At 34.8% G+C, this 27,087-nt stretch overlaps 1 protein-coding gene across 1 annotated transcript in view; it reads left to right on the plus strand.

Annotated features, from left to right (window-relative positions):
* The window catches only part of EYS (eyes shut homolog), a 702,981-nt gene that overhangs the window by 13,749 nt on the left and 662,145 nt on the right, over positions 1–27,087 (plus strand). The gene's annotated exons all lie outside the window — the stretch shown is intronic.

Genomic DNA, 27,087 nt, shown 5'->3' on the forward strand with positions numbered 1-27,087 from the left:
GTTATAAATTACACTTACTAAGAGGAAATAAAAATAAAAACCCACAAGGTGATATGAAAGCTGAGAGAGCATACTGAAATCTCACAAACTCTGACAAAGCAAATATTAGAAATAATAGTCATTCTGGAAAGAACACAAATTCTGGAGGAAATATTGAAATTGACATAGGTGATAAAGTTACTGCCACTTTGAACAGAAGACTGTTTAAAATTCTCAGTATTAAGCAAGTGACAAATGTCTAAAAAAAAGGAGTTTGAAATCAAATCCCTAGTTTATGAGCAAAAATAAAAGTTTACTGTTTCTATTTCACAGTGAGTTGACAATAATAGTTTATGAAATTCATACAGAGAAGGTAAAAACCAGAATAAGATAGAATACTGTGAAATTGAAAAAAATAGAAGATATCACCCTTACATTAATTCTAGCTGCAACTCCAGTCATTGTTGTATGTCACTGTGCAAGCAAAAATACATGTTCTTCAAAGATTTTATGACTGAAATAATGTCAGCAGAATTCCTGGAAACCATATCTGAACCTCCTAAGTCACTCATCAGGACATCATAGGAAACAAGAATACAGCTCAGGTGTTTTGACACGAATTCCTGCTTATTCACTGGAAAACTGTAGCCTCACTGGAATTTTTTGTGCATAAATGAGTTGTGTGATAGACATCCCATTGATGTATCATAATATGTAGGACATAGAAACAGAAAATAATCAAACTCAGATTTCATGAAAAGGAAGATTTATTGATTGGACCTAAAATAGCAAAAATATTATGCACAACAATATAAATAATAGTACCTGACTGCTTATGTTTTTATAAAAATGCGTGTTACAATGTTAAACTGTTCTATATCCACAGATTTTACTACAGCTTTTCATAGGAAAATGTATAAGATTCACCTTATGTAATATTAAGAATTTCCGGTGAAAACTGTATCAATCAATTAAGATATTTATCTATAAATGTTCAAAATATTGCGATTTATAGGTCTGTATCAGACACCCACATAGAAAGGTGATTGCACTTGGATATTAACACCTAATTGAGAAGACTGCTTATTAGGAAAGTGAGGTGGGCAAATATGCATGAGAGATGATCAACAGTGATGACAACAATGGTTATAACTTGAGCAAAGAAGTTAAAGCTGTAGTAATGAAATTTGCAAAGTATACCAGTTAGAATGTTCCTTCAAGAAAAAGGAGAAGTAAATAAATTTTACAGGAAGACTTGGTTGATCTGAAAGACTAAAGAAATAAATGTGTTAAATTTTATACTTGTAATGAGTTAAAAAAAAAGAGAGAATCTTTTAAAACCATGAACTGTTTGGAGGACTGCCTGCTTTCAGCCCTCAAATCCCCAGTTAGCTAATCCTTTTTTGTGAGTATGAAGTCAACCAGAACATCTCATTGCCCATCTATGACTTGGGTCAAGACGTTGTCATTAACACTCCTTAAGGACCTCTTGGATTACTTATGCTCTGCTACACTGTTCCCTGAGCAGATATCAGTGTAGTTGAAGTTCCCTATGAGGTCAAAGTCCTCAAGACTGCTTCTACACAAGAACACAAGACTGCTTCCATCCTTCCAAAAAAGGCACCACACGCTTGTTCTTCCTGGTCTGCCAGTCTATAAGCAGCCACAAACTTGTCACCTCTACCACTCTGCTTTTTCATCCTCACACATAAGCTCTCAGTCATCTTATCATCCATATCCAGTTGGAGCTCCACATTTCTGTGGAGCTCCAACTGGTTTTTACTCACATAGAGAGCAACTTCTCGTCCTTGTCTGCCCTGCTGATCCTGAAGCGCCTGTATTCTTCCCTTGAAGCATTCATGAAACAAGCCATCTAACCAAGTCTCTGTAATACCAACAAGATTATAGTCCTACAATAGCACAAAGACTTCCAGTTTCTCATGTTATTCTTTGTGTGCAGAGGTGCCTGAAATAAAACACTTTGGTGTACTGATTTTCAAAACCAATCTCTTTTTTTTTCCATAATAGTGTTTTATAGGCACTTCCTTGCTTCCATGCAAATGCTGGAGATGGTCTTGCTTAAGCCATGTTTATTGGTTTTGTGTTCCCTTTCTTTCACATCACTTCAGACTCTAGTCAGCCTTGTCAGTCACTCCCTTATAGGCTGCTGGTAACCCTCTCTCTCCTCTGTTGGTTTCTGGTTTAAAGTCCAAATTAATCATCATTCTGGAAATAATACTTTTGCCCTGCCTGTTCAAAAGCATCCCATGTCTTCCAAAACATTGCTTGTTTATTGTTATGAAAGTGAATATACAATGTAGTATTTTCAAGAGGTTATGGGGCTCTGCCGTTCAAGCCTTTTAGCTTATGTATTGCTTTTCAGTTCACATATTCTTGTGGAGCAAATTTAATCTGTTTGTATCAATAGAAGGCTGTTATATTCCTGCATAAGTAGCAACTAAACAACCAGAAAAGAACTACTCATTCTGGCTTGATTTATTTACTTTAAGATCACCAATGCAAATTTTTGCCACCAAGTAGCATTGTATTTTCAGGATCATAGAATAATAAAATATTCTGAGTTGAAAGTTACCCATCAGGATCACCAAGTCCCACTCTTGACCTTGCAGAAGACACACCAAGAATCACACCTTGTGTCTCAGAGTATTGTCCAAATGCTGCTTGAACTCTGTCAGTCTTGGTGCTGTGACCATTGCTTTGGGGAACCTATTCCAGTGCCCAACCACCCTCTGGGTGAGGAACCTTTCCTTGATGTTCAACCTACACCTCCCCTGACACAACTTCATGTCATTTCCTCAAGTCCTGTCACTGGTCACAAGAATGAAGAGATCAGTGCCTGCCGTTCCACTTCCCCACATGAGGATGGAGAAGATCACAATGAGGTCTCCCCTCAATGTCTCCCCAGGCTGAACTATATGCTTTTTATAGTATAATATGCTCCTGCTGATACCATACAGCATTTGCAATTCAGCTCACTCAATAGCAATCTCAAGGCAGACTAATCGGAAAAATGAGATATGAAGCAGCAGTGTTAATTGCAGCTAAAATGATTGGAGAGAAAGCAATACTGAAAAAGAAGTCTAAATTATACAACTAAAGAATACTGCAATAGAGTGCTGTAGAGGAAGCTAAGAATTTTCTAAGAACTTGTTGATGTTTTAGAATAAATTAGGAATTATTTAAGAAGTTAATAATTTTTAATAAAGAAGCACAAAATGAATTAATATCCCCAGGTAAAACATAAAATAAAAAAAATGAAAAATAAGAGAAGGGTAACATGGTAATATAATTGCTAAGGTAACGATAAGAAGTAAAAGGCAATGGTGTCACTGCTGACTTGTCCACAGCAGTAAAATCAATAAATTAGCATTTCCTGGCAGAAGCAACTCTGTATCAAATTCATAAGTTGCAATGAAGTAAGTTATGCAGTTAAAGGCCTTTACACCAAATTATCTATCATCTGTGTGAGGTAAAACAGCTGAGCAGCAGGTGATGACAAGGTAAATATTTTCTTAATGTAAACAGGCATTATTTCACTTGGCTTCATCCCCACAAATTAATATTGTGCTGGTTGTCTTCACATAATAGGTCAGACTTAAAAAAACAATTTTAAATCACATCATCAGCATCCAGGTGGAAATGGTAGTAGTTATATTTGCTTAGCTAAATTAATTGTAGCCTATATGTTACTAGGCTTTTCCAGAAGAATATTTTAAAAATATATCTCTAAAATAAAAAGGGGACTAGTCCACAAGCACTTTGTTCCACAAAAATTTGACAGATTGGTCTACTCATCACTACCACTCCAACTCCTATTAATCCCTATGTCATTCTCATTCTTTCTCAGCTCCCCCTCACTCAAAAGCTCCACAGTGCCAGATTTCCTTCAGAATAGTCTAAATCTCAAACTTTTTCCTGTGTTTCTAGACATCTTTTTAGAGCCATTACTTATTAAATATGGAAAAATTCAGTTTTATGGCTTCTTTATAAAAATTATTCTCATTTTTGAAGGCATCATAATTCGTAGCCACTGTAGATTATCATGCTATTTTGTAGCCAATTAGTAAAAGAAATGCCTCAAAAATATTTTGAACTTTTCACTGCAGTCTCTTTTTCAATCAATTTTTGCTTGAAGGCCTTAGAAATATCAACATAGGTTCTCTGACACAGCATATTACTCTTAGCCTTTAGGTTTATACATTGTGGTGGTTCAGTTGCCATTCCACTTCAGATTCATCTTCAGCATGCCCATGCTATTCTTCATCAGCCTTCTTTTCAGCCATGTATGTATATATTATCTGGCCAGTGAATATAGGTTGCAGCAGTCTATTACCTGACATAAAGACACCTGGATAAGTGTATTTGTTCTTTAAAGAACATCCATCAGTGTTGTTTTTCTCAGTAGTCAAAATTATATTCTGTCACTTTATATCATCAAAATAATTCATACAGACTCATACAGAAAACACTTAGATGCTTATTCTGATGACTGCAAGCTTCTTAACTTCTACACATTACATAAAACTGTTTTTGAAAAAAATGAGTAGAACATACTTGAATTCAAAATAATGAACGATGTGTTTTTAATGTGCCAAAACAGAGCTCAAATTCATCTCTTTGTTATCCGTGTATATTTTATCAGTTATATTGTCTGAATTCTTACACAGATTTCTGTCATTCAGTGGCAATGACAGATCTAAGTGACTTTTCAGCATCTTCTAGCTCTTCAGTACTGTGAAGATGGATGAGGTCCTTAATTTCCTCAATGTTGATGTTGAAGGCTTAATCACTTCTTGTTTTGATCAAAAGTTGATGATATATGGCATATATCCTAATACGTACATAATGATTGGCAAAGAACAGTCTATAGCCCAGCAATTACATAAATTTTGATTTAGCAGAAAGTCTCTCTCTCTTACATATGCTGACAAATACAGATTCCTTTCTGCTGACAAATACAGATTCCTAAGTACAATGTACAGGTTTTACAATCAAACGAGTTATTTCATTGTAACTTTTTATCCCTGAAGGACATAAAGTCTATATTAGACAAGGATGTGTCACATCCATTATGAGTTAAAAATATGTTTGTAAACTTGCCTGTATTGCCTGGTTTTTCCTGAAGCCTCCAGGGAATCTGATAGCTGATAGTGCTGAGTGGTCTGTATTGATGCATATTATTTTAAAATTTCCTTAGTGGTAAAAATCACAACAGCTTTGATCAGGTTATAGTTTAACCCCAGTAGGCAGGAAAGCCCCACCCAGCCATGCTCACTCCCCACCAGTGAGAAGGGGGAGAGAATCAAAAGGGTAAAGATGATAAAATTCATGGGTTGAGATAAAAAAAAAAAAAATTAATAGTTGAAGATAAACCAGTCCATACATGAACAGAAAATTAAGGAATTCATTCACCGCCTCCTGTGGGCAGGTTCAGCCATCACCAGGAAAGCAGGGCTCCATCTCATGTAATTGTTACTTGGGAAGACAAAACACCATCAGTCCATATATCCTCCTTTCTTCCTTCTTTTTGTTGCTGAGCATGATGCCATATGGTGTGGAACATCGCTTTGGTCAGTTGTGGTCAGCTATCCATGCCATGTTCCTTCCCACCTCCTTTTGCACCACAGTCTGAACATTGTTAGGGTGGGGCAAGGAGCAGAAAAGGCCCTCTGATGCTATGTGTAAGCACTGGTCATCAATAACTAAAATATGCCTGAGTATTCAGGACAGTTTTTATCACAAATCTAAAACACAGCACTATACTAACTACTGTGAATAAAATTGACTTGATCCCAGCCAAAACCAGTAAAATCAGAAACTGAAAAGAGTAGCTAGAAATTTATTAGGATCAGCACTGTCAAGCATAATTCTCCTAATAATATTTTTATCACTGAGAGAATTAGTATGGTCATTATCATGTCTGAGGAGTCATTTTTCTATTTGAAGAGACAAACATTATCTTTCAAGTGAAAAAATGTTCTTTATGTGAACTTTGTCAAAAGCACAGTCTTTCTGAGTCAGTAATCTCTCCTATATTTCTGTATTTTGGTGGGAACACTGCAAGTTTCTGTTGACTGACTCTATTGCAGCTGTTAAGTAGTTTTAAGCATATCACAAAGGTGGTACTGCTGCTATCTGCTTCTTGGTGGGTAGCTTAAGTTTCATTTAGCATTTTGTCAGAAATGATACATGAATGATTTAATGGTACTGAATTGTTCGCCTTCCACCAGGATTTAGGATTTCTTTTCCATCAGTTGACAGAATTTGATTGTCTCCATTGAATTGTTGTGCAATAGCACCATCACAGGGACTTATATAATTTGAAGCCACTGGAAAAATGTTTGATGTGATACCATTTTACATTTTGTTGACATTTATACTTTCCTTCATTAGCATTTTAAAACATTTTAGCATTTATGGTAAGCAGCTTGTTTATTTGCCAGTTTTTACATTTTACTCTAGCCTTGTTTTGCATTTATACTTTAAGAGTGTTCTGATGAAATTATTTTTTAGAGAACTCAAACATATCTCACATTTGCCTTTGGCAAAGCAAAGAACATCCTCTGAGGTAGTGTATGCTGCCTGACTTCCATGCCGACTGAAAAAAAATCAAAGAAATGTATTATTAAATAATACCAGTATTATCTACTTCATCCCTCCTCTCCACTGCTGGATACCTATAACATTCCCTATTAGAAAAAACTATTTTCTTTTATTAGGCTGCAACAAGATAACCGCTACATGATTTCTAGTCATTGTCCCTCACTATTTTTTGGTAGCACTTCCTAGCATTTGCTAGTAAGTGCTTGTCTGTTAGGACCCCAAGAAGAATGGCACTCTGGCTCTGTAAAGTCTTATGCTATAATTTAAAATTATATCTTTAATGGCTAGCAAAATTATAATAATAACAAAAAAAGAAAAAAATAATATGCATAATCCTATGTGTATAGATTCTGGCAATTCCAAATTTTGTAATATTGAACAGTCCATGCAGACCTCCATGCTGGCTCAGTCTATGGATTGAGTTACTCTATTCTGGTCATTCGTGCTACCACAGGATTTTCTTGGTGGGAAAATCATGAAATCTTTCTTGTATTTGGAAGCTGCCATCACATTATTCCAAGACTATATTTTCCTTAAAATGAACTGAAATTTATTCAAATTGTCTTTGTGAAACCTGCTCATTTAAATTTTGATGCCACTTCTTCTTTTAAGCAGGAGTTTCTGTAATGATTCCCTTTCTATTTTACATTGTTTTTTCAACTGAACAAGTAATCTGAGATAGAACTAGAATATGTTTTCTGCAACCATTTATGAATAGCGATGTCAAATGCCATATTACAATAAATGTGATATAAATGTTATTAACATACTTGTTATTTTCCATATACTTAGAGTGGTTTGACAAGATTTGTAGCTTACAACTTTTGTTGTCTATTTTTGCTATTTTATAGTATCTTTATTGTTTTCCAGGTATTTGCAAATAGCTTGATTACTTGAATTTTTCCATTTGATCTTTTAAAAAGCTAAACCACAAGAATGACTTTCATTGATTTCTTATTCTCCGCTCTTCTGATTAATTGAATCTGAACCCTTTAATATGTTATGATTGGTATTGAAATCATAACTGTCAGTCATCCTGTGACTTGTAGCCCCCTCTAGGTTCATATCTGCAGTCAAACTTCCTGTTACATAGCTAATTCTGACATCTGCAACTTCTAAACGACATCTCAATAATCTAGCTAGAAAACTGCTATGCCTGGACTATGTATGCAGATATATTTTTTCCTTCTCAGCTGATTAAAGTACTACAGTAATGATGACCAGTGTTCTGAAACTCAGTAGTATACTATTTTTATTTTACAGTTATGATGACCAGTGTTCTGAAACTCAGTAGTGTACTATGCTTATCTAGGTCCTTTCTTTAAATAAGAACTCAAGGTTTGCCATTTCATGCCATCAACTTTGTGACACTATAAAGATACAATTTTCTGACCTCCTTTTTTCTTTCCTCCTAGTGAGCATATTACCTTTAATAGCAGTAAAGTAACCAGCTGCCTCTCTGTAACCAGTAGGTGGCCTACCAGTTCCTTAGGTACAAAATGGATTTGTCAGTAATCATGTATTGTTTGTTTTCTTCCTCCAGTTTGGCAACCCAAAGCCTTTCAGTTAAGGTGGCCAAACCCTTTAACCTCTACCTACAGCATTGGCATGTTACTTTTTCTACTTTTCTGCATTACTTGACCTAATATAGTCAAGAAAAAAATGAAGAGTGTAGAAAATACATGAAAAATTATGTGATCATAGTAAGATCAAATTGCATATTACCATTTCAGTTTTCCTATCTGTGGCTTTTACTTATCTATTCAGGTGGTAAGTGATAGATGGGAGTAACATTCAAGGCCAGGTTCTAAACAACCTGATCTCATTGAAAGTGTCCCAGCTCTTTGCAGGGGTGTTTTGACAAGAGGATCTTTAAAAGTCCCTTCCAACCCAAACCAGACTATGATTTACTGGCCTCAAATTAGTATCTATGCCTAAAAGAAAAACAGTAGAGGAGAATGCATTTAATGAGTTACAGAAATATATACTTTTTTATTTGTAAGGAAAGTATTTCCATTTAAACAATTTTTATTTTTTTGGAATGACAAAAAATTGCTGATTCAAATTTTTGATTGTTAAGCTCTAAATGCATGGAACTAATTTCTAAATACTGTTTAGGCAGGTTTTGCAAAGATGAGTATTCTTATCTAACTGTAGACTCTGCACATTTCACTGGATTACATCCTATTTTTCTGTAGTATTTTGAAACCCTTCCACAGCAAAAGCTGTCCCCAACAAATTTCAATAATTTGTAATTACAGACTCTCATTTGTGTCAGACCCATTTTCCAGTGTGACCAATATAATTTTATGGATTCAGTTCAGTGATCATTTACAAAAAATTTAAAACCTCAAGTCAAACAGCATTCTGTAAATGAATACACATTTTGAAATGCAAGATATACGTTTCATTTTGAATGTACTGAATTGCAGCTCCAAGATAACCATGGATTAATTGGACAAGAGGAAAAAAAGGCTTAAGCATTTATGTTGTTTTATGAATAAAAAATAAAATAGTCAAACCACATCTACTCATTGTGTACTCATGTTTTCAATGTAGTTTTTTTTTCTTTGTGACTCATTATTTGGCACAAATAAAAGTGGATTTAATTATACACATTTATTAATCATTGTCCTTTGAAAACAATTGAGTTCTCACTGATGTGTCAAATCTACCAATAGTATTAGATCACTATAACTGTGTTTCTAAATAAAGATATCTCTGAATATATACATTTTAACAACAAGGCAACATCTCATAACCTAAGATACATGCATTGTGCTGCAAGTTTTTTGTGAAATTAATATGATCTTCTCCACAATAAGTGGGCATAGCTCTGTTTTGATAAAATTATTTGTGATTTCCCAAAACTGTTGTTTTTCATGGAGTGAAATTCTTTCTGGCAGATGATATGCATGACTTTCCCTCATCATTTATAGCCTGTCAAACTTCTGGGTAGTTTAGAGGGCCTCCCATTTCTTGTATCTTCACTGAGCTTGGATCTTCACTGAACTTGTAGCAGGTGTATATTTAGTGTGTGAAAAAATTCTAAACTGATGTCCTTGGAGTACGTTACTTTAATTAGAACTGAATAAATATAATTTAACTCCATTACCTCAGTTACATCACTGAAGATAGGCAGCAAACACATCAAACTGGGTAGGCTTGAGCCTAAATATGTCAACTGTATGTTAGACAATTATAGAATATCAAAATCATTTTAGAGTGTGGATGCCTTGACGATTAGATGGTATTTGTTCTGAGGGTATTTTATCACAATTTGGATAGAGATAACTTATTTTCCAAAGTTCTGCCACCAATCTAGAAGCTTTCATGAGCTCTAGGGTGCAGTGCCTGCTTCCTCTCCATACTCACAGTCTTCCCTGCCTGGATTTGTCACTGCCATGACCTGCATGTAAAAAACCAGATCACTGCTCCCTTAGGTGTTCCACGACTGCATGTTGATGTAGAACATAGGCATGCACTCTTCACTTTTTTTGTCCAAAAGAAATCTATTTCACTGCAGGAATAAAGAGCTTAATAAGTGCTCAGTACAAAAAGCTGCAGTTTCACAGTTTCTTACTGTTATTATTGCCCTTTAAAGCCAGCAGGTAGTCTTTACTCAATTAATTTCGTAGAATATCACTTAGTAGGCATCATTTTATCAACACTTGACAACTAAAGCATGCTTTGCTTATATCAGTGGGTTTTTTGTTGCTAATGTTTTATGAAAAGAAATTGAAAAAAAACATAAACAGAATTGTTCCTGAAACTATTTTTATTCAAAACACAGAAAGCCTTTATATCCTGTGTTAAACTATTGTACAATACAGAAACTTCAGAGGGTGCCTATTAGAACTAGAAATCATACATGGAGTTCATACTACAGTTCATTCCTGTAGAGAAATGATGTGCTGTATGGATTTTTTTTTTTTTTAATTATGGAGATCATTGAAAATAGAGAGAAGTTAGAAATATAAAGCAAATGTCATACAATTCCTCTTGAGATTAATTCATTCTAAATACCTTCCTTTTCTTCAATGGATATCCTTGCAAAAGGCAAATTTGTAATAGTTGTAAGACAGTATATTGAGTAGACTGAAGAACACTAAAGTCTGAAGAAAAAGGAATTATGTACATGGTTTATTGATTTAAATTATATTGCACACTTGCAATTCTATTTGATACCATCTAGGTTCCTTTTTGTAATTATGTTAGTGGGGAAAAATTACTAAATAAAAATTTTTCCTATATTTGAACATTTCTTATTGGTTTTATGAACTCACTCTAGAGAATAATTTCTTTGGTCATCTGTTATTTTCCTCTTACTTAAGCACTTACTGCTTACCGATCAACTTGTGGTAGTTTGTTTGAAGGTAAGGCCAGATTAAACATGAGCAGTAATTTGAATTTCCTTTTGGCACTAAGTATGGCTACAAGACCATATCAATCTATAGTCAAGAGAACTGCATTCCTTCTTCATCTCATTTTATTACTATGACTTATTTCTTCCCCCTGGCTTTTCAGCTTTCTCCCAAGCTAATGGGTTCTCAGTTCTGAGATACCTGATAACTTGTCATTAATCACTTTGAAGTTAACAGATAGTGCACCTTTCAGCACTATCTTTCCTTTTACTTTTTCCATATAGTAATGAATCAAGGTCATGAAAATATAGAATAGTTTCTTTTGAAAGCAAAGTCACTTCTCTTTTTATATCAGACAGTCTGTCATTAAAAAAATATCTTTTTACCTCCTTTCAAAAAAACAGACTGGTTGAAGTTTATGTGTTCAAAAAGCTAATTGCCTATACAACTAGAAAGACCAGCATTCCTGCAAATGAATGCAAATGAAAAGAACTACATTTATTTTTTCTAGAAATATCTGGTGTTAAGACGCATTATGTAATTAAAGACTGTAATACATTTGGGTCTTTTACCATGCCATTTCAATTTAGAATTGAATGCTTTGTATATTAATATGTGGACAAATTATTGGTCTACATATTCACGATTATACATTTTATTTTTGTACAGTAGTTTAAGTCAGGAGCCCCAAAAAAAGAATAGTTTGCAAATGGCTTTTAACCCATGATTCATTTGGAATCCATGCTGGACACTGATGGTCTTGCCTGCAAAACAGACAAAGTTCAATGCAGGGCAGATAATGATTATTGATTGATTATTTAGTTTATGCTTCAAAATAATTCTACTAGTTCTGAACAAGCCATTAATACAGAGCTTTTATCACTCTTCAGGGAGAAAATGACCCTGGAAATTTTGACATATTTCCAAGAGTTCAGTCCTTGTTTTAATTTTTCTTCACAATGATTTATACACATAATAGGACAGTGTTCTGAGCATGTAAATCCCTTGAAAGCCTTCCAGCACACTGATCATGATCACAAAAAAGCAACTATAATTTTGAACCTAGAGCCCAAAACCTATCATGTGTATTAACATTCTAAATGTTTTAGCATGTTATCTACCTAGTCAAAACAATCACAATTTATTCAATGTTCACAAGTATAAGCCCATACTCAATACCTGTAAATGCATAGATTTCACTGTTTGTATATTTGATTGTGGTACTGCATCAATAACTACAGCACTTTTACATCTTTGCTTAAGAGAATCTCCTAAAGTCAGCCTCTCTACACAAATGCCCAAACACCTTTTCTGGGAATAAGAGATTTAGAGAGATAAACAGAATATTCTTTAAAAAAAAAAACTTCAATGTATATTTATAGAAATAATATTAATTGTAAATATATCTCATCTTAGAGAAATGCAAGATCAGCAGTAGCTTCTTCATTTTTATACACTCAAAGTATTAAAATATTCCAAATTTTTAAATGATACTATGCAACAGGGCAGTCCCAGGTCAGGCTGAAGAGAGAGTGAACTATAAAGGAGTCAGAGTTATCGACACTAGCAGCATCATTTTAAATTAGCAAAATGAGTACTATGTAATAGTGGCACCCATCCAGCAGGGCATTTAAAAATGTGGGTAACAAATAATTAGTCTAGTTCCTCAATCTCAATTAACATGCCCTTTTATTTAAAAAAAAGACGAAAGATTGTTTCTTCCAGAGTCAAAAGCTGAGCAGACATGGAGTAGAGGCCTTAACATGGCAATGTAGCAAAGAGGACAAAAAGGCAGTGAACAGCAACTTATGAAAAAGACTACTGGAGAGGAGTAAGCATCAGATAGACATGAGTCAGTGGTATTGGAGAGAACTTTCTAGGAACTAGGATGGCTGAACTATTAGCCAAGAAATCAAACCCAGAAACAGGGCATCCAAGTCAAAAGGAGGGACAGAATTGAAAGAGATGTTCTGCTGTTTTGAGGAAAGCAGGGCTCCATATGTTACAGTCACTTGGGACAACAAATGCAGAAAGTCAAAATGTCCCTCCACTAGTATCTTCTTCCCCATAGTTCTTTTTGCTGAGTACAGAGTCATATGGTCTGGGATATCCCTTGGGTGGGTTGGAGTCAGCTGTCCCCTCTGTGTCTCCTCCCAACTTCTCATGCACATCCAGCCTTTTCAGTGGTGGGGTGTGGTAGCAGCTCTCTGGCCACAGAGAGCAATGCAAAACTTTCCCAGGCATTGTCCTGGGGAAAGGCTGTGAGAAGATCAGAGAAAAGAATGAGAAACAATTCTTATCTTCACTTGCTGCCCTTGCTGTAAACATGTGGAATGTGTTATGGAGATTTATCTACCAAAGGGTGATTTCTTAATTGGCCATTAGTGATGGTGTTTAGATGGAAGGACCAATTGTGTCCACCTCTATTGTGACTGTCAGTAAGGGCAATGGGTTTCTTAATAAGCATAGTATGATAAAGTGATTGATCAACCTTCTGAGAATCATGGAGTCAATGCTAATTATTACTCATTCGGGAATGCCTAGTTATGACAGTGGGGCATCGTGCAAATCATAGAATGGTTTGGGTTGGAGGAGACCTTAAGGTCATGTAACTCCAACCCTCCTTCCATGGGCAGGGAAAACTCCCACTAGATCAGTTTGCTCAGAGCCCTATCCAACCTGTCTTTGAGCACTTCCAGGAAGGGGACAGCCACAATTTCTCTGCACAGCCTGAAAAGGCCTTGACCCTGTGAGCACTGCTTAGCTATAACTATAACCCTCATGTGTTATCAACACTGTTTTTAGCACAAATCCTTAACACAGCCTCATACATACAATTGTGAAGAAAAATAACTCTATCCTAGGAAAAATAAAAATTAAAAAGAAACAGAATATATTTATAAATAAGCAAAAAATGCAAGGACATGAAGAGAGAACAAATGACAAATTTCAAAATATGTCAGAATTATACCCCTTGGCTTTTTGGCTTGTCAGATCATGTGAGCTTTGAGGATGGATGTAACTTGCAAGTCTTTATCTTGTAAATCAGTGTTCTGCATAAAATGACAACTGAACATTTTTCCATAGCAGAATGAATAAAATCAAGAAGACACAGTTTTGGATAGCAAGACAATAGGTTGATAGATAATCTGAAGTGCTTTTTAAAGAGGATGCCATAAATTCTTCAGTGTATTTATACCAGATTACCTTTTCGTCTTGCCAGTTAGAGGGTAAATACACTACTGATTAGCTGGCTGGCAGTTTCTTCAGCCTGTGAGAGACTGTAAAGCTTGATTTTTGCCATTTAATGTTGAAGGCTTCAGGCTCTGTACTGACCCAGCAGGGCAGACTCACCTTGGTCTGAGCTGGGTTTCCTAACTGTTGCCTCCCCTGCTCCAGCTTCATCTCTGGAGATGGCCCCTGAGGAGGAGGGCACACTTCCATCCTTCAGTCTTTGCCAGGCAAACAATAGCTCTTCATGCCTGAGGAATAAGGCTTCAGCTGGCAGTCTGGGAAAAGAAAGTGGTCTGTGATTAGAAAAATGTATTTAAATAAAATAAAAAAAATAATGTAAAATAAAAATAAACCAAACCAAACAAACATCAACAACAACAAAATACAAGCAAAAATAAATTCTAGACTTGAGATACAGGAGGAAAAAATGCCTTCTATAAACATCACAGTTGTAATCCAGAAGTCTACACCATATGGAGCTTTGAGTTCCCTATGACATTTTTTTACTTCCTTTAGTTCTTTGTTTTATATCCATACTACTTTAATCATTTGATATTCCAGATAATCCTCAGCCTAAACACCAAGAAAAACATAACATTAGTTGTTAAATAACAAGTGAGACAATAAGCAGTATTTAGAAACTTTCTTGCTTTTTGGTTCCGTTTTCAAGAGCAGTGTGTTTGGAGATGTAGCTCTAGTCCTGTGGCATGAGTTACAGTGATACTATCATGTAGCACTTAAATAGCTCAAAAATTCATTTAGCTATTTTTTACAATTCTCAGTTAATTTCTAAAAATTCATGCAATGAAAAAAACCAACATGGCAGCTTCAACAGAGCTGGCCTGACTGATAATACTGCATGTTGAGTCAGACTGAATTCACTAATTCAGATTGCATTTGGGTTTTTTTCAGTCTGAATCATAGAGCTGTAGAATGGTTTGTGTTGGAAAGGACTTGAAAGATCATTTATTTCCAAGACCCCTGCCATGGGCAGGGACACAGTCTGCTAGATCAGGTTGTTCAAAGCCCCATCCAACCTGGCTTAGGAAAATTCCAGGGATGGAACACCATACCAGAGCCTCACAATCCTCACAGTTAGGAATTTCATCCTAATATCTAATCTTAACCACTACTCTGAGTAGTTTTAAAATCAGATATATCAGCTGTAAGAAAAGTACTTGGGAAGAAACATCCATTTCCTAGTCCTACCAGAATTTTTGTTTTGTTTTCTAAATTCTCAAATATTTAATTTTGCTGTTTTTTAAAGGTTTTTGTGACAAAAAAAAAAAGGTATTAATTAAGACAGATGGCATTCCTTTATGCTGCTCATTTGCATACTTTTAAAAATAATTTAACATATACTAACTTATACTGACATTTTATACCTAGTAACAAAATGATCTAACAAGTACTTAACTTTTTCACTTGCAACTCTCTTCACCTGTCATACAAACTTTCTCTAAGAATTAAAGTGAAGTTCCTTGCATAATGACATGTCACCAGAAGTTTGTGCTTTGGGAAATATTTCCAGACACAAAGTCACAGGACTGATAACACCACTATTGAGTATACTAATCTTTCTCTCCAGGGTAGTGATTAATTACGATTGATGGAGAAAGGATATTAGAATTCATTGCACAGATTTCTTTACTCTTCAGGATTGGCATAGAAAGATGAACATGTTTAAAATCTCAAAATAAAGGGTATAGTGCAAGATATTATTATTATAAATAAAAACCAAATTAACTTATTTAATGTTAGACTTGCAGTTCCACATCACATCTGAATTTACCATTAACATTTACAAATGACTCAATATTTCTTGCAGTTTTATCTTCAAAATATAACACTTCAGAGTCCTGTCTCAAAATCTTATCCTATGGCAGGGCCCATTTGTGCCTATCTCTGCACAAAAGGCAGATGTACCAATTTTGGCTGGGGCAGAGTTCATTTTATTCATAGTGGCTGGTATGTGGATTTGTTTTGGATTTGTGCTGGAAACAGGGCTGATAACACAGAAGGTTTTTTGTTTCTGCTGAGCAGGGCTTGCACAGCATCAAGGCCTTTTCTGCTTCTTACACCACCCTACCAGCAAGGAGTCTGGGAGTGCCCAAGGGAGTTGGGAAGGAAACAGTGGGATATCCTACACTGGAACAGGTTTCACAGAGAGATTACAATTCTTTTTTATGTGACTTAGAAGACTAGGATAGATAAAACCATGACTAATCTGGCCTGACTTCATAGTTCATTTTGCTTCAAGCATGAGGTTGGACTAAAGACTTCCTAGTGCCCCTGTGCTTACACTCCATGATGTCTGTGGTGAAATTATCTTAAACTAAGTGTGAATATTACAAACCATTTTTAGTTTCCCAATAGAAATAAACCCAAAAGTAAAACACATGGCAAATCTGTGTCATTAAGAGCAATTTACAGTTATATAACATGAGATTTGCACAATGTTGCTTTGCAATGTCTTCATCTTTCATGGAAACTATTAGTACTAACATCCACATGCAAGAAGGTAAACAAAGAACTTTCTAAAAATGTTTCATTAAAATTTTTGATGGAAGCAAATCGTCATGGCAGGCAATCAATACAAAAATGTGTGAGTACAGTGGTCATTATAATATTTTTCATAATTAATTAAAATACAAAGAACTATATTTTTCATAATGATTAAAATACAAAGGACCATAGGATTTAGAGTCTATAATATGATTTATTTCAAAGTATGGAAATTGATGGTTTGACACAATGTGTCTTCAAAGTAGCTGAATGTTTATTGACTTCCTACCATGTGTCAACAGAACACAAGGCCTAATCTACTCAATTCATGAATGAAATTCAAACACTAGAAAACATCAAAGATTGCATGCAGTCCTTTTTTTTTCACTTTGAAAAGCTGATGGCTACACACATTTCAAATTTAGTAAGACTCATTTATTTATTTTATGGAATTAGCAGCATATATTGCTTGTGATACTGTTTATTTTACAAACAATATCACTATCTCCAGGAGGGATAAAGCCCAGTGTATAGAATCAATATTGCTCCAAATATATAAGTAAAATGTCTGTCTTCATTTAAAGGGAATTCCATGCTGTGTATCCATGATTTCTAGGCTACTAAATAGACAAAAGCCAAATTTATCTTTCAAGGAGATAATGACCACCAATTAATTATGATAGAGTCACTATTTCAAAAGGTTTTGAAACTTAAGAGAAATCTTTGAGAATTCCTTTGGTTTTTCTTGCTAATAGATTTAAAACCCTTTATTATAAATGAAAATAAAACTTATTTGCTGCACTGTTCAAACTTAGTATCAATAAAAACAAACTTAGATAATTTAAATCTAGGGCATTTTTCATGAATGAAAATCATGAAAATGAATCAAAATTACAGATGCAGATAAAAACACTATATATGAAGATGGAAGGTTGCATAATTATTGCCCATTTTAATTTATTGCTAAGTATATGCATGAATAAAATCCCTAAATAGATAGGAATGCCTCATATTTGTAGTTGCTTTTCTTCCAAGATATGGGACCCTTTTCCAAACTGAAAAGGGGAGCCGATCACTTCAAAATACATTTTACCACTTTGTCAGTAAAAGCAACAGACTCAAGAAACTTATTTTTATCAATTAGCCTTTGGAGATTGTTAGAATGGGAATGCTTTTGAGGATGAATCTGTTGTAAAAGTCTATTATCTGATTAGCTTGAATCCATTTGTTTAGTGAACTTTGACTGCATTTTATGAGACATCAGATCTCTAGTTTGGTATCTAACCTGAAATACTTGTTTAGTTTGCCATGTTAAAATAGAAAAAAAAGCAAACATCCATGAACAATCAGTCCTAGATATGTTTTTTTGGATGGAATGAGCCATCTTCTAAAGGTGTCTAGTTTAAACAGAGGTTAGAGTGAGCATCTAGTTTTTAAATTGCTGAGTTTTGTCATATGAGCTTGCTTTTTGTATATTACTGGGAACAAATCTCCAAAATCAGGAGAGAAACACAGACTTCTATAGAATTTTCACTTAATACTGAATGGGTCTTCTCATTAATCCAGCAAGTGTCTTCTACAATTTTTTTTTTCACTTTCCACGTATTCAATCAGATTTGGGTTTGCTATATTGCTGCCATTATCTTGCTACACATCATTATGTGTCATTATGTATTGACATTTAAAGGCAGGATTCTGAAGAAAAAGCTATAAATATAAAGCCAAACAATTATGGTACAAATTGAAATCTTAAGATTCGTCTGTGCAGAAAATATTTCAATAATAATGCTTCTAAACTTCTTATACATACAAGCTTCTTAATTTTTGACCCTATTCTGTATGCTGTGCTCAATCTTACCCTGCTCCTTTTACTGTCATTGGCACCAGGGGTGAGTTACGGTGGGTGTTTCTGTGAGCATCTGTAGTCCTTCACCAGGAGGAATATGACATTTGTGCTCATTGTTTTACATTTCTTGCTCTAGGATCCACTCAGGATAATATGAATATGTTTGCTAACATCCTCATATACCTTTCTTTTTCTTCATTGGGCTGTAGCTCCAAATTACACCTGAATTTGCAATCTGTGGTGGGGTTTATGGATATTAGATACTGTTCTTTTTGTTGCCCCTAAGACCAGTTTTGTCCACCTCCAGGTCTGCATTTCTTTGACTGTTCACTGGTGAGTTGTTTACAGCTCTGGGGTCTCCAGGGCCTAAAGTGTGCCTTGCCTCGAAATATGCCATACCTGTACTGCCATACGCTGCATGCTGTGTCTGCAATTTTTAAGGCCTCTTCTACAATACCAGGCCTCCATTCCTTTAAATTACATCACAATGTTAGAGCCATAAACCCATGTTGATATTTCCAGCTTTTGAGAATGACTAATCTTTTTATGAGAGACTCTCAGACTCTACTCTTTCAACACTAGTGATGTGGAATTTATTTCAGCACTGAGCACATTGTACCTCTACAGCGCTTCCAAAACTGGCAGGTGTTTGTACTACTCAGCCCAATATGTAGGGATTTGAACTCACCCATTTGTCCCATTAAATAATGCTGATGGATGTCAAGAAAAGGGAAATATACCCGAATGGAAATATGCCCAAGATCATTGGAGACTAAAAGTTACAGTTCTGAGAAATTTTGAATGTTCAAAGGTTGGTTTACTTGCAAGCAGAAAAATACTGAGTTGGTTCTCAGTACCTAATAATGTTACAAGCTGAAAAATAAGCAGATTTTTCCTTTTCATCACAATTCTAATAGAACGTACAGAGATACAAACTTAGTTAAATCTCAATAATACTTATTTTGTTTTTCTGATTTTCTTCCATATGTACTCCTAGGGATTTTTTTTCTTCTCAAGAATAGTGATTTACAATAAATTAATGCATACTGTAGAATATAAATTTGGATTATGAGATGATGGATGTGGTCACTTGACAGCATACCCCATATTTTACCCATTTGACCAGCCTGCATTTTGGACATTAAACCAGCTGAACCCTCTTGAGACCTTTTGAAAATCAATTTGCTTAAAATTTTGTAGCTAAGATAAAAAAAATCAGCAGTATCAAAATACTCAAGATAAAACACCAACAGCCTGTTTTCCTCACCAACAACATACAGGTTATAAACTATTTTTATTTAAACATGTATCCTCAGCATTTTTTTTTCTCTCCCTCCTAGGATACAAAAAGTATCAAAACAGATCTATTGGTAACTACTCAGCCCATTCTACTGTTTCTGTCTTACTGTGATGTGCTTCTCTAATCTTGAGATTCAAGCCTTCTTTTGGTCTCACTTTCTATACCACAGGATGAGCCCTGCTTCTTTTCAAAATATTCAATCCCTGTGCTGTCTCAGACTTCCCCTTATCTAGCACATGTCCCTGGACTCTGCAGTTGCCCAAGGGCACACCTTCCCAGAATATATTCCTATAATTGACATCTCTTTTTCAGCCTTACCTTGGTTATTGAATTTCAAGTGGCTATATCTCCTGAAGATCCATTTCCCAGGTCTTTAGTAGCTGTCTCAAGCCTACAGACATGTTTCTGAATATTGTTAAGCCATTTAGTTGGAATTCATCTCAGCCAAAATCCTCTTTCACTGTAACAGAAGTATCTTGTCATTTAGACTTGTGATTTTTGAGGATGAAACAAAAGCAAATGTATACATCTTGGATAGACTCCTTTGTCAAAGACTTGAAAAATCAATTCTCTTTTGATAAGACTATTCCCTATGTCAATTTCTTTCTTTTTGAGTAATTGTATACCTGCTTCCACACTACTGCAGATTAGAAAAAGAAGATATATAATCTTTAACAATAATTAGCTGTGAAACTATGGAGACGAATGAATCAGAGGCTTCAGTTATTCACATCCATCAAACTGATTTTGAAAAGAATTTTAAGAGAATAAAAATTAATACAAATTAGTGAATTCCAAAGGTTCAAGCTGTTTGACAAAATTAAAGGGTTTAAACAACTGTATATTGTCATCTGAAAATTTGAAAGTAGAGAAAGTGTTTCAATACTTTTAAATTCAGTATTTGCAGTTGTGTATAATATGCTATTGCTGTGAGCTGCATTTTCCCATAGATGTATATTGTTTATTTAAAAGTGATGTACAAATTTGTAAGTTTTTTGGCACAAGATTATACAAGCTTTTTTTGTCTTCTCGCACAGTTTTGACTGCAAAATAGAGAAAAGACCAAGCCATGCATCATAGAATTTGTTATGGAGAAAAGTGTTTGGGTATTCTCATTAAACTACATGATTTTTCAGCCCATGCATCTTTTGCCATCACTCAGCTGGCTGTGGTAACACTGAGGAGAGAGGAGAAAGTTAATCACCTATCATCTGTTCTAAAAAGTATATTAGCAGAGAAATAAAAGAATGCCAACTTTCTGGTGGCAAATTTATTTAATTCTCTTCTTCCTGGATTCACATAACTAACTGAACTGTCCACTGTCAATATATAAATTATTGCATCTTTAATTTATCCTAGTGTCAGAGGAATTCTTGAAAATATTACTGCCAATAGGATGGATAGTAACAATTATCATCATCATTGACAACAGCAAAATAGCCCCTAGTAAGTATTAGAATTCTTAAAGGTTTACATTTACTATTACATAATCATGACTGCATAATATTGAGGTGTATAGAACACACTTGTTACAGCCAATTTTTAAAAGCTTTTTATGGAAATTTCAGTTGCAGGACAGTTTCTTTATTTGTCTCTCAATAGGTATTAGCTTAAAGCTTTTGGTGTCCAAATATCTAAACTTTAATCTTCATCTACTGACTTCCACTCCTAAAGAAAGAAAGACAAGGAATTTGATAAATCTGACAAATGTATATATTGATGCCTTAAGTCCAGATCCGTCGAACATTTTTTATAGGATTTTTCTGATTTCCCCTAGATTAGTTGAGGTTCCATTGAGATAAATCATAAATAAGCACAATTACGACTGCCCAAAAAAAATGAGAGGTGTGTCATTTTGCATAACTGAATTAAGAATAATGTAACAAAAATAGCCTTTATCACTTTGCCAAAGAAAAGTGTGTCAAGAGGGCACTCAGAATAAATTACCATGCAAAATAAACCTGTTAGAAAAGATTTAACAAAAATTTTTTAAAAATATATGGTTGACATATGTATCCTACTTTCTAAAATTTTAATTTATCGACCTATTTTAGTTTGGAATCACATATCCTTTTCAATTTTAATGAAGAAAATTGCTGTCCTGTTTATCATATTTACTTGCTCTGTTTTCATTTAGGATATTAATAAGAAGTGTGTTTCCCATTCATACATTTAGAAACCATGTTGAGAAACCTCATGCACAATGCAAGTCCATGAATCCCAGGTGACCTCATTTCTAAGAGGTGTAATTTCTAAGAATTCAAAAAAATTGAGCTTCTCACAGAAGCATGTGAACCATCAGGAACATGCTTTAAACTGGAGTATTGACAAGATCTTATAACTTGATGAGCAGTTGAGGAATTGAATTAATACTTTCTGAAGAAACTTGCCTCAGAGAAAACACTTTTAATCACTACATTTTTGAAACTGCCTTTCCAAAAAATGTTTGGAAAGAAATCATATCATTTTTACTGTAGTAAAACCCATGAAGTATAAGTGAATTCATTGCTAATGGACACACTCGGATATTCTTCTGTGTGGTGAACACCCTCAGCTGGCTGCAAAGAGAAAGAGCATTTTAAATCTGGGCATTTAGTGATTGGGCAGCATTGATGTTCTTGACAAAAGTCAAAACTGTCAATCTGAACATTATAGGTCTTATTCTGATGCTCCTAGCAGTATTTTGAACACTCCTTTCTGCAACAGACTGAGGCACTAGGAAGTGACTTTAGGTGAGGAATGGTGTATGATCTCTTACACCTAGGGTGATGCCTTGCTATGCCCAGGGACTAACAGCCTTCCAGAAGCAAGGACAGCCTATGCACACTGCCTTAGCAGCAGCCAGGGTGGCATCTGCTCAGGATCAGACCAGTTCTGTTAGCTTATACCACTTTCTGAACAGTGTGGTTAGACAAGATAAGAGGTAAAACTGAAAGTTTATAAGTTTTCCAGCACTACTGTAATTTTTTCTCTAATAGACTTACCTCTGATGGAAGCTAATGCTCTCATTCACTTACTTCTAAAATGCCCATTTTCAAGTATGCTGATTGGAGCTTTTCTATAAAGAAAATCAGTGAGCTTTGATGCTTCCTTTTTGGTCTAAAATTAGGATTATAGCCCTTATAATCTTTCAGAGATTTTTACTCCATGAAAGACCTAGATTTAAAGTGCCTAAAGTAGATTTCATTTTGATTCATGCTCCACTGAAACTTCATCTACATGAAAAACAAGGTATCATTCACCAGTTTTGATTAGAAATGCATATGAAGATGCAAATACTGTATTTAAAAGAATTTAAAAGCAAATATCTCTTTTTGAGTCTCACAGAGGGAAAATTACTTCTGTTGAAATTGTTGGCAACAGACATGCACAGCATCTAGGGCACATACTATGCCTATACTATGCTTTTTTTAATATCAAAAATCTGTGTATCAAATGTATCAAATCAGTGCTGTTAAGACAATTTGCTTTGCATTTTTTATTTTTTATTTCAATTTTAGTCTCAGGTCTTCAGAAGATGTACAAAAATTTCAAATATGCATGTACTAGTTGGTCTGATGGGCTGATCCTAGCTGCATTGTTTAAATATTGTCCTTTTTCTGGGGCTTGCCTTTGACATAAGATTATAAAGATCTATTTTTGTCCTATTCCCTCTTTACCTTGCTTCTAACCACAACAATCAAGTCAGTAAGTGTTAACATGGATATGAATTTTAGTATTTATTTAAACATATTGCAACAAGGGCCACTGATAATGACAAAATGTGTACATTTTAATAAAAGAATTTAGAAATAATTTCTGATTTGCACAACTTTTGAAAGGGTTTGTATACATCTTGAATCAAAGTAGGTAAACAGATTTGCAAGTTTAGAGAACCAGGCATTCATCTCTTCTGACCAAAGCTTGTTATATTACATATGTCGTCTTCTAGACAGTTTTCTTTTGTATGCAGTTAAAGTATTTTTTGAAAAACATTGATGAGAAGACAGCAAATCTAGAATTCAATTCTTTCATCATAGCCAGATAAAGAGATCTCTCATAAAAATGTGTGAGATTTTTCTCACATTGAATCATTCTGCTTCTCTCTTCAGTCATTTGCTTTTCTTACACACTTCTATCTGAATTAATGATCCCTTTAGTGCTTAATATTTCCCCCATCCAAGAGCTGTAATCAAGTCACCTTTTAACCTTATTTAGCAAATAGATTGAGTGTGACATCAGGTTTGGGAATGATAGAATAAAAATCTCAAACCACTAATTCTCAAAAATTCCATTTATTGACTTTGTCAAACTCATCAGGCATGGATGTTCAGGTGAAAGAGAGTTGCTCTTGTTTTTCACATAAGATGCTGAATACAGGAAATTATAAAGCAGAGGAATATGAAAGACATAATTATTTTCAATGAGTTAGGAAAAATTTCGGCTCAAGACTGAATTCTTTGTAAAAAAACATTGGTAGATGTGATTTGTGTTTTAGACCATGAGTTAGTATCTTCATTTAAATTAGTATCCCTTCACCTAGTTAGATAATTGGCTACCAATTTCCACTAAATGCACTGTTCTTTCCCAAATTAACAAAAAAAAAAAAAAAAAAAAAATTGCTCCCTTTGCAAGGAAATGCCAAGGAGAAAAGAGTAATAAGCTAAATATTTTTTCCTTTTTTTTTTGCCATCCTTGTAACCTGCAGTTGTCCTTTATATATCTCTCATGGTGTGACTGACAGTGTTTCCCTATCCACTGTCAGGCTTTTTTTTTTTATTCCTCTTCTAGCTGCTTTAGTCTTCTTTTAAAAGAATGTTGCACTATCACTGTTTTTTTTTTTTTTTTTTTTTGTCAGAACAATACTGTTTTCGTAGTTTTGCTACAAATGAGCATAAAATTACCAAAGGCATCTCTTTTATCTGGTTTTCCCCACTGGTCTTCATTGTTCTGTCCTGTTTTGTTCATTTAGTCTTTCCTTGTTCTAATAATCCCATTGAGAGCCAAGAGGATAAGAAATGTTTGGTAATGGTGGTGCAAAAAAACCATGGAGGAGTGAATGGATTCAGGGCTATAAACAACGGCAGGAAAACCTCATTATTCCATTGACCTAGTGAGACTTCACTTTCTGACTTTCCTTTAGGTAGAGCAAATGGGATCACTGTTTTGCTCATTTTTCTTCTTCTGATTACTATTGTGGATGGGAAAGGAGCACCCATGATTGTCCAATGTGACTAATAATGGAGAAAAAATTGGGTGAGCCTTGATATATAACCTCATTGATGAGTACTGCTGGGGTATAATGTTGCACTGAAGTAGAACAGGACAGCTAGTAAACTGAATAGTAGGAGAGAACTGACCAATCCCCTCACTTCATGTTGCTAAGGTCCTCTTATATATGCAGTAATACCAATTAATGGCCTTTTTCTGAGGAATAGCCTCCTTAGCTTTCCCTACTAGCAAGCCCGAACATCTGGAATTTGCAATGTACTGTAATTTGGTTACTATGGTGACGAGGGATAGAAAAAAAAATTTGAAAGATTTTTTTGAGTGTTCTCTGATGCTAAAGGCAAGTGAATAATCTGTCATAAAAGATAGGTCCAATTCATTTTGCCTTATTGGAATAAGTATTTCTACTAAACTGAATGATAAAAAGGAAAATGTTTTGACCCTGTCGCATTAACTGTTCTGGTATATAATGGAGACAGTGTGGTATTTCAGTCTTCTAGTAAATGTTGATCCACATACTTTCAGTTTCTTTAGATAGCTATTCTATTCATAATTCAGTTATTGGAGGTTTATATACTTATCTATTAGGTGGTTTGCGATTAATAATTTTTGTTTATCCTGCAGTTTACTATTTGAGCAAATGTATTTTGTTTACCATTTTGAAATTATACCTCTTTTTGTGAAGTACAATTTACTCTTTTATGCATATCTATTTTTAAGTCGGTGAATTCATATTACTAACAAAAAGTTGAATCAATACATATTACTACTGCAGAAGGAATTTATAACAAAGCTGTAATATTGCTACAGCAAATTGCTAAATAATTCTTCTGATGTAATTTGTAAGTATGTATTAGGGAGGTGGTTTGAATCAGTGCACCAAAGTAAAATGTATGTAAAAAGCATATTTGATACATAATTTTCCTGAAGTAAACTGAAATAAATTCTTAGATGATATAACTCTCTTTTATCTTTGATGTCACAAGACTAAAAAGAGTTAATTGTCAAAAATACTTAGTCAGTTCATAAATGTTAAGTTATGCAGACAGATCAAGTAAATCCTGCCTAGGGTTACAAGAATTTAGGAGAACATGGGAAGCTACCGGACATAACATGAGACTGCTGAGTTCAACAAGTAACAGGATAAGTAGCTGACAAATGTTGCACAGACCACCATGAACAAGGACTGAATTTCACTGACATTTAAGGGAGAATTTTGTGAGAGATATGGAAATTTCGAATAATTAAAGAAGGTGACTTGGGGAAATTTTACAGATTATTTTCTTGCAAGGCCAACAGAGACTGAGTAACAATCTCTTTTCTTTACTAACTCTGTCTTAACATCTCTCGTGGTGGGGAGTGATAGATATTTGAACTAGACTAGCCAGATGCCAGAATGACATCCAGATCTGGAACAACTCATGCTCTGAGCCAGCAAGTCAGCAAGAGGTTCAGGATCTGGATATGGAAATCAGACAGACTTAAAATCTATGCTGATTCTTGAGGCATCCACTAATGAAAGTTTATCTTTATATTTAGAAAATGAAGGAGTGTGTATGTTCATTGTTGAACTTCAATACTAACTAGCCAGAGATAAGGAAAAAGTTTGAGCCATCATTTCAGCTTATGTTCATTTGTCTGCTGTTCATGTTTTCCTAAGGAAAAAGACGCTGTTCTTCATGGTGATTCACATGGCCTGCAGATTTGTAGTGTGTGTATGTGTATGATTGTGTGTTTGCTTACTGAAAGCACATTCAGGCTCAGTACTGGCTGGATCTGTAAACAGGAATGAGAAGAACCCTCCTGGTCTGGGAATCCACTGGATTCAGCTTCCATTAACAGTAACTGCAGTGAGATGTTCAGTGACTGTTCAGCATGTCACAGGACCATGGCTCCAGTCACATCCTTCCTTTGCTACAGATGGGATTAGTTGCTCCCAGAGATTCCATGTTAATTGACCAAAACAAACAAAGCATTTGGGATTATGTTAAATTCTTTGCTTTTTAGATGGTGATAGCTTACAGATG

This window comes from Haemorhous mexicanus, chromosome 3, assembly GCF_027477595.1.
Source record: "Haemorhous mexicanus isolate bHaeMex1 chromosome 3, bHaeMex1.pri, whole genome shotgun sequence".
NCBI classification, from domain to species: Eukaryota; Metazoa; Chordata; class Aves; order Passeriformes; family Fringillidae; genus Haemorhous; species Haemorhous mexicanus.